General features: G+C 39.0%; 1 long non-coding RNA gene across 2 annotated transcripts; it reads left to right on the top strand.

Annotated features, from left to right (window-relative positions):
• The first annotated feature begins 6089 nt into the window (after window positions 1-6089).
• Window positions 6090-14795, top strand: LOC128902157 (uncharacterized). 2 transcript variants are annotated; one of them, XR_008463659.1, is made up of 3 exons: window positions 6090-6182; window positions 6297-6407; window positions 13241-14795. It is a non-coding gene; the product is annotated as an uncharacterized LOC128902157 (long non-coding RNA). The 2 variants fall into 2 exon arrangements; XR_008463658.1 differs by having other exon boundaries at window positions 6115-6182; window positions 6283-6407.
• The last annotated feature ends 266 nt before the right edge of the window (window positions 14796-15061 follow it).

Genomic DNA, 15061 nt, shown 5'->3' with positions numbered 1-15061 from the left:
ATTCCATTATTCCATTAAAAGCTGTTTCGTACTGAGAGCAGAATTTGGTCCTACTTACAATTGAGAAGGTGGGAAGGAAAGGGTGAAGCAGAAGAAAAAGGTTAAAACTGAATAAGGAAGAATTTAGTCTCAGTATCTGTAAAACATCCCAAAGGAGATTAAATCTATTCAACTAAGTAGTGATATATCTCTCTCTCTCTCCCTAAAAAACCCCCCAAAACTAAACAAGACACGCCCCCCCAAAAAAGAAACAAACAAACAAACTAACCCCAAAACCAAACTAGTCCCCCAAAAGAAAAAAAAAAACCAAAACAAAACACAGCAACAACAACCAAAACCAAAAATATCCATTACTTGCAATATGTAAACCTCTTCATTATGCTTGGTCTGTTCCCACTTGCCTGGACCTGACATTGTCCTACTTTCATACAGTGTTCTATAAGAACAGAAAAATCACAGCATTAGTGCCTGGGCTACGTAGAAACATAGTTTAAAATAAATTTAAAGCATACAGAAGCATTTCTTTAAAAAACAGATTAGCACTATATTTAAAAGACCCCACATACTATAGGAAGAACTTCAAAACGCAAGATAACAGTAATGGTCCTACAGATAAAACCAAGGAAATTCAAGCTCTTCTAACAGTATGGACAGCACACAGCTGTAACAAAACCAGTTTGACAGTGGAAATGTTTTCCAGACTGATCACATCCTCTTAATTCTGACATCAGGAAACCTTTTCCTAATTCACTAACTCAAATCTGCTAATAGCAAGTTGGAAGTCAATGTTATAGACAGATCCCAAAAAATCCCCAAACACTGTTACCTCAAGAATCTTTGTGAGGATTCAGAACCTGACTATGTACAGTATGAACAGATCAATGCAACAAGTCCAATTTGGATGAAATGAAAAGATGTTTAAAAGGCCATACAGTTGGACAGGAGTCTCCCAAAACACTGACCACACCTGATGGCAAAAGAGTTTCAAACGACAGAAAGCTGGATACACAGAGCAAATGTGCCATTCTGATTTTTTTGGTTGAAATACTGTTTTCAAAAATGTTCCAGAAGGTACATTCTATTTTTTCCTCTTCAAAATTAAAATTAAGAAATCAGTCATTTGATGGAGTAGTCTCTCAGGAGAGGTAATGGGAAAAATTACTTCTTGGTCACACACAGCTATCTTTGTATTACTGTAAAGTGGACTCTACTGGTTTGTCTTACGACAAATTCACTCTCCTAAACACCACACAACACCTTCTAAAAAATATACAAAGGCCAACTTCTATTCAGAAAAATCTCAGTGAAACATATTAGTTATTTGTCTACCTAACAAAACGGGTTTTGTCCCCTCTCTCAGAGATAAATACACTCCCATTCCTACTTTCATAACCACTTGCTTCTCTGCTGCCATTTACACCTTTCCTCTTCCTCCTGTGCATTATCCGAACACTTCTTTGTTTGGTATGCCATAGAGACATTTAACCTTCCCCTTGAAACCTTGGCAGACTGTCCAGATCCCTTTCCCTCTGATTATGTAGAAAACAGCTCTGCTCAGCCCAGAGTTCAAAAACCTATATCATGAAGCATTTCTTCATGTCTTATCAAACATATGCTTCATCAGTGGCAATTATGGTTCAATAAGCAGAAGCAAGTGTAAATTTCTGTCAAATATATGCCAAGAGACCAAAAATCAGTAATATCATATTCTCTTACACTTTTCCAATATGCTCCCCACATCTGCATCATCTATGTGATTAGTTATTTTGTCCGCTTATTTTCTTACAGGACTGATCTTTCCTAGGAAACCTCTGTTATGGGATGGGAAAAATGAAAAAACACACCAGCTTCTGCTTTCCTCTTTCCTAAATCATTCTGCTGTTCACTGGATGCTGACTAACAAGGGAACAGAAGGAAGTCCCTGGGACTTCGAGCACTATCCTGCACTTCTGGATGCTTCCGTAATGCTGTTCAGGTATCAGATTTCACCTCTTGTTGGACGGCTGCTCCACAATCTCCATTTAAACAGACACAGCATCTGGTTCCAGTTCACAGAAATAAAAACTGTATGTCACACTTCACAGCAGAAATTATCTAACCCAGAAGTTCCTCAGGTTTCTCTCATCCACACAAACCTGGAATTACATTACCCATCCTTTGTCTCCTCAGAAGGAAAAGATTAAACAAAGAAGATTCAGTTAATGACAGTTTTGTATTATTATACCTTTAGAATAAAAGGCAAGAAAACCAAGACAAGTGCAATTTTGCAAAGTCTCAAACACATCAAATTTTTTAGGAAAAGTCAAAACCTCTGATCGCCTAATGACTCCTCCTCTTCAGCACCAGATTAATGCTGAAGTAACGAAGTCAAGTACTCAAAAGTTTATTTACTTACCTCAACTGAGTCTCTCTGGGGTAGATCTTAAAACCAGAGATTCCAACAAGATGGTATCACAGCTAGTCTGGGAGCAGAACAGAGCTTTTCTAGTTCTATTTTAATAGTTCCCAGACCAGCAAGTACAGTGAAAACAAGAATATGGGAAGGAAAAGAAAAAGGTGGGGGGAAGGAGGAGGGGAGAGCAGGAGACAGGATTTTACATTTTGTTTCCAAATACGAATATGCTTTTGTTGTGATTTGGGCTCAGTTCCAATTCCCCTATCATTCCTGATTATTTTGACAAGCAAAAGCCAAGGTGACTCAACTCCTTACTGTTCTAATTTAAAGCAGGAAGAGTGTGTAAAGCATTTTTGTTAAAAAACAAAATCCTACCTTTACTCTGAAAAGCACAGTAATGCCATACCGAGCTCTCTAAGAGCAAGGACTTGCAGTACACTTGGTCTGTCTTTTTTTACAGCATTGCTGGTTGGTACTGTACCTTTCACCAGTGCTGTCAATTACTTGAGAGTTGTGTGTGATTCAATTATTGGACTCTTTTTCTTGTAAATGTCATGGGATCTTCTCTAAAGGCCTTCAGGAAAAGAGAGATGCCAAAGAACATTCTTTCAGATGCGTTGCTTAAAAAAGAAGCAAAAAAGAAAATCTTAGCTCTCCTTTCTGAGAGCCTGCAATTACTTCTTCTTTCCCGCTGCCCCACTCTTACTTTGATGAACAAACATTTGAACTCTCATGCTATCAAAAATGCAGGGTTGTATGCTAATCTATTAGTGAAAAGGTAAGATGTATCTCATTTGATAGCATAAAAACAGCAGACAATGTCAGTGCATTCTAACATCCTTATCCCAAACTGAGTTTCAGATCTCCAAATGAATGGGATCAGAGACAAAGTGAAAGGAAGAAAATCAGTCAAAAGGGATGGGCAGAACAGCTGGTCCTTGTGACATTTTGTTACATAGTTCATCAAACCGTTCCAGCATTCACTCATTTTACACTTGTAATTTCAGACAGTGACTCATCTTTATTAACAGGCTGTGCATTTCACCAAAGTTCTGCATGATATGGACTGAGGTTACAAAAGCATTTATTTAGCTTCTCTATGAATTTATCAATTTATCTTATTGTTCCCTTTGTAACTCAAATAACCTACTACACTCAATTCAATGGTTTCAACATTATCATGATTCATGATTATATGGATAACCAGTGTGATTCCAGGTTTTCAACTCTGCCACTTCTCCCTGATCTCAATATTTTGTATTATTTTATTTGGGGCTTATTTAGCCTTTTTAAATTATTTCTTAACAGTCAGGTCTTGTCTTGAAAGACTCCAAGGAAGGAGCCTGCACAGTCTCATGATGCACCTGCTCCACTGCCTCTCCATCGTCATGTCTCCATCTCTCATCATCAGTCTAAACCTCCCTTATTTTAACTTGTGTCTGTTTTCTCTCATGCTCCCACAATGCAACACTGAGAGGAGCCTAGCTACATCTTCTTGGCAACCTCCTTGGAAGCACTGGGAGGACTGCTGTTAGGTCCCTTGAAGCCACCTCTTCTCCTGACTGAACAAGTCCCATTCCCTCAGCCTGTCTTTACAGAGCAAGTGCTCCAGACCCTGACCATCTTGGTTGCCCTTCACTGGACTTACTCCAGTTTATTGATGCCTGTCCTATATTTGGGGACAGGGTGAGAGACCAACCTGGACACTATGTAGATATGTGGTCCAACAAGTGGTGAGTAGTGAGGGACAATTACTTCCCTCAATCTACAGGCCATGCTACTGTTCATACCGCCCAGGACACTGTTGACCTGCCTTGCTGACAGGGCCCACTGCTGACTCCTGCTGTCCAAGATCCCCAAGTCCTTTTCAGCAGAGCTGCTCCTCAATCAGTCATTCCCCAGACAGTATCATTGCAGAGGTGATTCCCACCCAGGTACAGGACTTTGCAGTTTTGCTTGCTGAACTTCATAATGTTCCTGTCAGCCCACTCCTGCAGCCTGCCTAGGTCCCTCTCAATGGCAGTCCTGCTCTCAAGAACATCAAGTGATCATCCCAGTTTTGTGTCACCTGAAAACTTGACAAGAGTCCACTCTGTCACCTCTTCCAGGTTACTGACAAAGATGTTAAAAGGACAGGTCCTAAGATAAGCATCTGTGATAATCCACTTGTTACCAGCATCTAGGTAGCATATGATCCATTAACTACTGCCTTCTGAGCCCAAGCAACCAACCACTTACCCAACTGCTTGATCACTCTCTATATAATCACTTAGATGTGTACTCCATAAAATACACTGTGTGTCCTACAATATATATTTAAAAATACTATCAAGAAACCAGCTTATTTGAGCAAGTACTCAATACATTTAATATTTTTTGAAGCATTCCTCTTCTGAAGGCTTCCCCTTATTGTTACATCTTAATAGAAATAAATTTCCCTAACCTTGTAGAGTTCCTATAGCAAAATCCTAGCCTGTCCTTTGGAGAACTATGTAATTACTTAGTACTGAAGACACTGCTGTCTGTGAAGAAAACTACCTTAATCTTTTCTACCATCAACACATTTGTGCCACTTGAGATAATTAACACAAATACAGCCTCTCTATTACTGGATTAGCCTGCAACATTCCTTCCAAACATGTTCTGTCTATGCCTCTCCTGCTATCGTATCTCTAAATACTTATCACTGTCTGCTTAAACAGAATCTGATTAAGATGAAATGCAGGCAAAAGCAAAGAGCAAAACACACAAAGGCATGTGACAGCAATGAGCATTTCCAATGCAGTAACTGCATAAATCAAAAATATCTCAGTATATATCGATTTTCCTGGGATTAGAATGAATTTAGGATAGCCTAAATTATTCTGGACTATAGCTTAATTACTCTCAACATGCTTAAAATGTGACAAAGACTTTAAGCACCAGTTCTATTTCAGATTGATTGCTTTGGAAGATGGGCTTCATAATCCATGCTGTACTGAGCCTCAGTCTTTCAACATTCCATTTCAATCTTCCACTGCAGAAGTCAATCTCTGCTCATCTCTTTCAGTCGCTCTCCACAGTATGTTCTGATTGATGAAGACAATATAAGATCACAGTCCAGATTAGTGAACTCAGATGTGAGTCTGGAGTCTATTACTGCACACTAGGATAGGATACAAAATGTCTGTTTTTACATTTAGAACATGAATGCTGATGCCAATGGCAATTTTATTGTGAAGAAAAGATGTTTGTCTTTAGGACAATCAACAGGAGCACCCACCTGTGAAGATAGTAATGAAGCGCTAATGATTGACTGCTCTGATGTTTGCCAAGTTATACTATAGTGGGTTTGTACAGGAATGAATACCACATGTCGTATTACATACCTCTGATACAGATTCAGTTTATTGCAGATTATTGCCGCAGGACAAACCACTATGCCACCCAGAATGGTACCACTTCCTCACTGCTCAGTCACATCCTAATCAAGTACTTCTAACATCCTCCTCTAAATCACCTCAAAGAGATATAACATGCTTCCTTCTTTCTCAACCCGCCCTAGGCCTGTAACTCGGGATTATTCATTCGCTGCTTTTAACAGAATTTTCCAATTCCCACCTGAACTCCCACTTCAAAAACTCCAACACTCCACATCAGCGATGCCACTTTTCGACGCTAGGGTGCATCCTCGAGACAACTTTTAGCCGTCCGAGCGCCTTCTAACCTTTGTTGGGCACGAAACAACCTCTTGAATCAACAGAGTAATTAATTATACAAAAAGTCTATGAACAGAGCAAGGGAGCAGGTGAGTGAAGTAGCTGGGACTGGGATACAGCATTTTATTTCAACATCAACAAGCATGAATGTGCTTCAAAACTTAGGGATGACTAATAACTATCTGCCAGCTTTTTACACCAAGGTCCCAGCCAGCAAATGCCCAGAGAGCACACTGCAGAGCTGCAAGACTTAGCTCCTAAGGAGGCTGGTAAGCACACTGAAGCACCAGGAGGAGAACAAGATTTCAAAAGAGGTACAGTTCTATTTGTATGGTGCTGCTCTACACAAAATAACCGATGCCTCTCAGGAAGGCTAACAAGCTTGGACATGGTGCTACTAATCAAATTGCTCCTCCACGTGGTGCTCAACAGCCATTGTACCCACAGACTGCAAGCAGCAACTACCAAACCCTGCAAGTTCTGTTGTTGGTTTTGGGGTTTTTTGTCTCTCTATTTCATGTTGTCCTCCAGCATAAGCTCCAAGAACAGAATGGAGATGGAGACTGAACTGCTTTTTGGATAAAGGCATTACCCATTATATTAAGACAATGTAAAAAAGCATACAAAGCAATTGCCTGTGATCTTTGACTTAAAATAGAAAAACTTATTCTCTCCATGGCTGTCAGTTCAATTCATCACAGCAAAAAAGAAAACATCAGAGTATAACTCAAGTTTAAGTTTCACCTCGTTACTGTTGGGGCGCTGAATTAAATGCCACTCAGTACCGAATCTCGCCCACTCTGGGAGCAGCAGGTGCAGCCTTAAGCTGTGCCTATTTTCCTCTCCCTTCCCTTTCCCTACATCAATCAAACATTCTGACAGAAAGCCAGGGGAAGCCCTGGAAATAACTAGAGCAAATAAAAGAAAATATTGTTAACTTTAATGAAGAGCACTGAAGTCGTCTCAAAGTTAGATGGAGGAAGACAACCAGATTCTCAGTTTTATTAAAGGATACTTATTTTCTTGGCATAAGAAAATTATTTCTTTGGCTAGGATGCAGAGATTTGATGAATGTATGCAAAGGCAGGAGGGAAATAATTCATGTTTGTTCCCCTCTCCTTATGAGTCATTCTGGCCTAAAACACATCTTCCAGAAACTTTTTGGCTGAATTTGGCTGTATTAGTTTACAATCAACATCAGCAGGCTTACCAAGTTCAGAATACTGTGAATAACTTTCAAGTATGATTGGTTGTCACTACTGTGTACAGAATTTAAACATGTAAAAAACCCTAAAAACTGTACACTTCATTTTCAGCTGAAAAAGGCAGCAAATGATCAACCAAATGACATTATTCTAAAGTCCACAGCAAAAAATATTAAAAATAATTTGTATGTACATATTCATACCTTTAGTTGTTATAATTATCCTCTGTACACAGGGACAGAAAAAAGGAAGGTATATTACATGAAGATTTAAATAACAGTGCACACGTGCAAACTAAGCAAAAGAAAACCCTGTAAGTGCAGACGTTTGGTCTTTAAAACAAAGTTATTTGCATGCTAATCTTAAGAGAAAGTATTTTACAACTGTAAGGCTAAAACATTATAGCCTACATAATGACATAATGACATAATGACAAAGCACATTATCTGTATAGGAGAGGTGTTACGTTTCACTTCAAAAATGAACAGCAACTGCACATTTCTGGCAGGTAGCTCTCAAAAGTCTGCTGGAAGATTTCTTTGATGTCAAGAACTGTGCGTAGCTTTAGCAAACAGTGCAAGCCCAAAGTAAATAGCTTTGTACAGCCAAACAGTGCATCAGGCCCAACATCCTCCCTTTAATTATTTCCAGTCTTAGCCCGGTCCCATAGACCAAATGGCCACAAGTGGCTACAGTGGGTGACATGCACATGTGGACATTATCTTCCAATTCAGTTCCATCTGAATATAGTCCAATTTGTGCTATCCAAGACATCCCCATGAAATCAACAAAATATAGATGGGGACAATCAGGAGAGTCTCTTTCAAGGCATTCTCCCGATCTCAAATAAGGTATGAAAGTATATGTGTAAGAAAGAAACCAGTATATTATCTAATATGAAAAGTAAATATTGCTCTGGAGAACACAACTTTTTCCATAATTCCTAAATTTAAAATACTGTAACAGCTAAAGAAATTCAGAAGCCTCCCTTCCCCTAAATGAAAAGGTATCACATTAGATTAGATTGCTCAATGCAAGGTAGTTACAATACCACATGTTCAAGAAGAAACCAAATTTGCTCATTGTGTAACACTATTTAATCCTTTATTATGCAATGACTTCACAAAAAAAATGCTATTATTGTCACATGTGGTGTGTCTTGTTCAACATATTCATCAATGACCTGGATGAGGGGACGGAGTGTACGCCCAGCAAGTTTGTTGATGATACAAAACTGGGAAGAGTGGCTGACACATTGGAAGGCTGTGCTGCTGTTCAGTGAGACCTGGACAGGCTAGAGAGCTGGGTGGAGAGGAACCTAATGAAGTTCAACAAAGGCAAGTGTAGGGTCCTGCACCTAGGGAGGAATAACCCCACGCACCAGTACAGGTTAGGGGTTGACCTGCTGTAAAACAGCTTTGCGGAGAAGGACCTGAGAGTCCTGGTGGACCACAAATTGACCATAAGGCAGCAATGTCCCCTTGTGGCCAAGAAGGCCAATGATCTCCTGGGGTGCATTAAAAAGAATGTGGCCAGCAGGTCGAGGGAAGTCATCCTCCCCCTCTCTTCTGCCCTGGTGAGGCCACATCTGGAGTACTGTGTCCAGTTCTGGGCTCCCCAGTTCAAGAAATACAAGGAATTGCTGGAGAGAGTCCAGCAGAGGGCTACAAGGATGATTAGGGGACTGGAACATCTCTGTTATGAGACCCTTCTCAGTGGTGCCTGGTGACAGGACAAGGGGCAACTGGCACAAGCTAGAACACAGGAAATTCCATCTCAACATGAGGAAAAACTTCTTTACTTTGAGGGTGACAGAGCACTGGAACAGGCTGCCCAGAGAGGTTGTGCAGTCTCCTTCTCTGGAGATATTCAAAACCCACCTGGATGAGTTCCTGTGCAACCTGCTCTAGGTGAACCTGCTTTAGAAAGGGGATGGACTAGATGATCTCCAGAGGTCCCTTCCAACCCCTACCATTCTGTGATTCTGTGAAAAGCCATATGTTATGAAGAACAGCATCTAATTCATCCCATAGCATCAGTGAAATCACCAAGTGATATGAATCCACCAATGAATACGAATGCACTTTGAATACCAATGCACTGAATTTACCACAGTTTCCCTTAAAAAATCCCTAGTGTTTGGGAGACCTAGAGTTTGGGAACTGTTTCTTGATGTGGAATGCATGGAAACTGAATTATGAACTATTTGCTTGTTTAAAAGCTTATAATACTTTTTTTTCACATTAATCTGGATTTTGTTTTGTGGAGTAAGATATGTAGAACGTCTTGAAACTTGATGTGCCTCAGTATCTTGAAAAACTATCAAGGAACATAGATACGGTATCCAAAGTGCAAGTTTTCAATAACTGAGATAGTCTGTAAAAGCTGGGAACTGCTACAGAGGCATGGACAGAATCTGGGGTACAGCCAGGTGTAATAGTACATTTTGAAAGTCTCTTCTTGTGTACAGGTTTTTTTAAAGAGTTGATACTACTATCTATCAAATAATATCAGCATCTGTGCCAAACACAAGTAAACACACAGAAACTTGCACCCAAACTCAGAGCTCATTTCAAAACCTCTTCCCTCAAAAGTTCTGTTTCTGTATTTTCAGGTGAGATAGGTCAACAGGACAGACTAAAACAGCTTTGGAGCATTCCTGAATTAAGCACAAAGTGCCAGATGACCCTCAACTATGAATTCCTGTTCAGTCACAAGACAAATACATTACTAGTTCAATAACAGTATTCTGCCAGTTTGCATCAGTCATAAAACGTAAGGATATTCTCCAAGAGAAGATATTTCCTCTTCCAAACCATTGATTCTTGGTACCACTGTAGACAAGTTTAATGAGAACTCTGAGCATTTTACTGTGTTGACACCTGTCTGCAGCTGCTATTGGTTCACCACAGAGATGTCTGCAGAGGACCCCAAGTTACTCTCAAATTAAAAACAATACAAAACACTGTAAAAGCAAGTCTTATGGATAAGATTGCTACAACATAAGCCAAGGTACAAGAAGCAACATAATAACTGCATATACGTTTATCCTCTAACAAGAAAATGAGAAATTTGGAGCACTTCATAGATGCCCAATTACATTTGTTCCAAATAAATTTGCATAAATTAATATTTAAAAAATACAAGCTGGGTTTTGTTTGTTTTTAAATAAGCTCTGAATCTGCTACACCAATGGAAGAGCATGAAAAGCATTCAACAATAAGAAATACTAGTTGAAGACATATGGACAAAACATTACATATGCCTACTTGCCATTGCATTGATTTTCAATTTTTATCTCATAATTAAAGGTAAGCGAGAATATGAAGCCAATTTTAGTGTTTGATTCATTCAAGTGCTATCCTTTCCCTTCCTTTCCAAAGAGCTTGCTATACCTTCTCCAGTGGACTGGAAAAAAATTCTCCCTTTTTATTCTAGTTAAAAGCTACTTACTGGTGTACTGTGAGAAAACAAATCTCTCAACCTTAGCTACAAAGCTGCTCATTCTACTTGCAGATCAGGAGCAGTAAGGGTCCTCAAACAGATCTAAACTTCCTTTCGCTCTTAGTAATATACCTATGAAAAGGGAAACATATTCTGATATCTCATAACCTGTTCTTATCTTTACAAGCAGACATTAAACATGCTGTTGCAAAGAGGAGCTTTAAAAAAAAACAAAAACTGAGGAAGAGAGGATATTTCCTACTTTGAGTCTGACATAAGATGAACCATCAAAACTTAAAAAGAAAAGAATATCACTTGGTAAGAAAATGCTTAAGACTCTAAAGGCAGAAAAGAACTACAATACTTTTTCTTAATTTAATGAAAAAGAGAAAAGGTGGATGTGTAAAATAATTTATATTCACAGAAATCATGGTTTGTCCAAACAGAATGGATCCCGTTCTCATTACGTACTGAAATCACTTATCAATAAAGCAATGTACATGCTTCCCTGTGGATGCAAGTTTTGCTAGCCAACTTGGGAAAGTAATCAAAACTTGACATTCCTAGTGGGATGTGTCTAGCCTTTGGATAGTATCAGAAGAAGAGCAGCTAAAGAGTTTGTATTCCCCTGTATAATTTATAACAACTCTGATAATACCAGGAGATTCAGTTTGGAAAATTTGGAACATAAAAGGGCATAAAAAGCTCTCGGATATCAGCGAACAGAACTCCGGGAATGGTATATACGTGCTACAGACTAACGTTATGCACATCAGTTTTGCTACTGTACCAAATTACCACCCAGTCTGGACTACTGGGATCATTTATTAGATGGAAATAAACCTTATGATCTACTATACATGTACCAAAGCATACCTCTTGTAACAAGCCTTTCCTATAACAATGAACTGTTCTGTCATCTGTCATCTCCCCTCAAAATTTGCCTTCCATTTATAAAATGAGTCAAAGTAATTAAGGGGAAAACCCCACAGCGCCAGTGGTATCATTAAATGATGTGTGAGCAATACAAACATGGAGTTAATGTACTGAATCAACTAATCCTTAACTCAATCACTCAATTCAAGATATTGGCTCAGCCACAGTGAACCATTGACAAGGGAACATGTGCTGCAAGTGCAGAGTGGTCCCAAAAAAAGGGGACGCAGAAACCAAAATTAGCTCTAGTCTTGGGTCAGAGACGTCTCTCTTCCCTGCTATAGAAGAACTGAAAAAAGTCAAACATGACATGGACTTTAGTTTGCAAAAATTCCTCAGGCATTTGTTATGCACTTTCCACAGATGTTAGCTGTTTTCAAGTGGAAATTACAGTGTCAGACATTATTTTCTGAGAAAAACAGTTTTAAACTCTTTTGATCAGAAGAGATTTATCTCAGTTTCACATGAGTCAGGGTGAACAATTTCTAGATGGTCCTCCGGGAACAGCACTTGGATGTGAAAAGACAAAAGCTCTTCAAGCAACATGACAATAGAAAAACTGGAGGTATCTTCTGCAGTATGAAAGTAGGGTAAGGGAATGGTGGGAAGAAATGCATGAGGACTACAGGGATTTCCAAAAGAGCATGCAAAAAAGCAGCCAATAAACTCACAAAGCACACAACATCACTTATTTCCCAAACAGCATTTAGTCTCTAAGGTACAAAAAGGGTTTTTCTAGCTTTCAAAACAACTAACAAAGCTGCCAACTGTTACTCAATGCATCATCAAGCTAACGGGTTTCGGGGGGGGGAGGAGAGAGACAGAGAAAGAGAGCGCTTTTTATTGTCTACAAACTGACCCAAATGGTGAAGTTAAAAGTAAAGAATTCAGATGTAGGTCAGGGTTCTCTCGTGCAAGGCAGTGCATGGCTGGATGAATATTAAAATCAGTACACAAAAATCTGCATGAAGCAAGTGCCTTGAGATCTTGGTAGCACAACCTTTCAAAGCAAAGATTATAAATGGGAGGGAGAATGAGAGAGTGTTTGTATTTTAACTTTATAGTAATTGGACAAGATAAATACAATACCTGGCTGATTGATGTCATCTACCATTCATACAAGCACACTTACTGCCTTAAAAACAACCAATGGCGGAAGAAGTGCTTCAACAACTACATTTAATGGACATGAATGGTTTGCTATTAACACTTAGGATGTCTCGTTTTGGTGAAATTACTGTTTGCTATAAATTCATTTCTAAATTAATCTGAAAAGAAATCTAACTGAAAAAAATATCTCTCAGATAATCTTAAACACTACAAATACTTATACCATTTACTCTCTAAAATCTTTGTATATGGGAATATACCTTTACACATATAACAACAGAAATATGCCATTAAAGGCTTTAGGTACCTTTCTTCAAAGTGTATTCCCAGCAAAAGAATGAATGATCAGATGTCTCATTAACTTAAAATGGAGAAAAATTTTAAAAAGACAGAAAAAAAAAGAAATATTACCCTGACAAAGTTTAACGGATGCGCTTTCTCTCCTCCCACAGAAAGGCCTGGTAGTATGTAAGACCAAAAGAATCCTGTGGATGAAGATCAAGAAGAGGGAGCAAGTACTGCAGACCCTGTATGAAGACTACTGTTTCTTGCAACTCCTAGTTGATTGTAACATCCTACATCAAAAATTCCACTTAAATTCTACAAAGTCGAGAGGAGGCCAAGACAATTCTTCACATGCTCCTCAGCAAATCTAGTGATTATGAGATGGGTTTTTTCTTTTTTTATTTTCTATCATGATGAGTTTATAGAAAGCCAAGTGCGAACAGCACTGTCACTTAGTGGCATTTAGCACCGATGTTATTTGCTACCACCTGGACTCTGATTTTGTACATGAGCTTGGTCATCGCAATTGAGTATTCAGAATATATCACAGATCAGAAGAGCCACAATCCCGATTGTTCCCTTTAAAAAATATGCTTGCAAAGACATGTAGGACTTAAGGTTTTAAACTAGTCTAAGCCCCATGGTACTACAGGCTGCACAAACACAGTAATTGACAGACACTCCTGCAAACAGTTTACAGGCTGACAGGCTCAAGAGGTAGTCCCCTCCAGTTCTGTTGAAGGACCAGTAAAAAGGAAGCAAAAATCTTCCATGGATAAGGATATATTTGTTTAGTGGCTTGCAGCTTTTGAGGGAAGAACTTATTCTGCTACTTTTTCTATTGAAAACAAACAAACCATATTTGTTTTCAACAACAAGAAAATCAACAATAATGAGCAGTTCATAAACAAGAAATGTGAAAGGAACTTTCTTATCCACCTGGTTAGGTGAGCACCAAGTTAATCTTTTTTTTTCATTCATCTTCTCTTTTCCTTATCTAAAAAAAACAGGAAAAAAAATCCATTTAGTCACCAGCATGTCCCCTGTGGGCTGTATTTACAGCATTCATTTTATGCTTGCTCTGCTTTATTGACATTATGGCAACAATATGTTTGTCCAGTTGTGAAACTTTTGTTACCTTCCTTTTAATGCTGTGCTGAAGAAATTTAGTATAGGAGATGGTTTTCCATAAAATAATACTTAAAAGCAGCAAACTTGGAGTATTGACCTTGCATGTTGCCAAAGGTCAAAATGATCCAAACAAACTGCAATAAAGATTTCCCTGGTTTAGAACACAATGTTTAATTTCCTTTGCCTTCATCTAACGAGCAACTGTCAAAATACATGCAGTTCTGGCTTCGAAACAACTAAGGCTTTTGCAAAAGAACTCTTCTCCTCCGACTACACTCAGATTCATTCCTGTCTCTCATAAAATGTAGGGTAAACACACAATACAAGAATATTCATTATTTAAGACACTGAAGGCCAGAAAATAAAAATTCCCAGCAGTTCAGCCAGTTTTCAATCCACTTCACTATCCACTTATCTAACCCATAATTTGTCAGGTTGTCTATGAGGATTTCACGGGAGACAGTGCCAAAAGCCTTACTAAAGTTGAGGTAAACATCCACTCCTCTTCCCTCACCTACCAAGCTGGTTACCTCATTGTAGAGGCTATCAGGCTGGTTAAGCAGGATTCCCCCTTTGTAAATCCCTGTTGACTACTCCTAATAACCTTCTAGTTCTTCATGCATCTGGAAATTCTTTCCAGGATTAGTTCCTCCATCACCTTCTTGTGGACTGAGAGGAGGCTGACTGGCCTCCTGTTCCCCAGATCCTCCTTCTTGAAGACAGGAGTGACACTTGCTTTCCTCTGATCATCAGGAACCTCTCCTGATCACCACGACCTTTCAAAGGTATTCAGGAGTGGTCTTGCAATTTCATCAGCCAGCTTCCTCAGCATTCACAGGTTCATTATGTCAGGCTCG

The sequence above is a fragment of the Rissa tridactyla genome, chromosome 1, assembly GCF_028500815.1.
Source record: "Rissa tridactyla isolate bRisTri1 chromosome 1, bRisTri1.patW.cur.20221130, whole genome shotgun sequence".
Taxonomy (NCBI): Eukaryota; Metazoa; Chordata; class Aves; order Charadriiformes; family Laridae; genus Rissa; species Rissa tridactyla.
The sequence above is the reverse complement of the archived record's forward strand: the minus strand, read 5'-3'. Positions and strand labels throughout refer to the sequence as shown.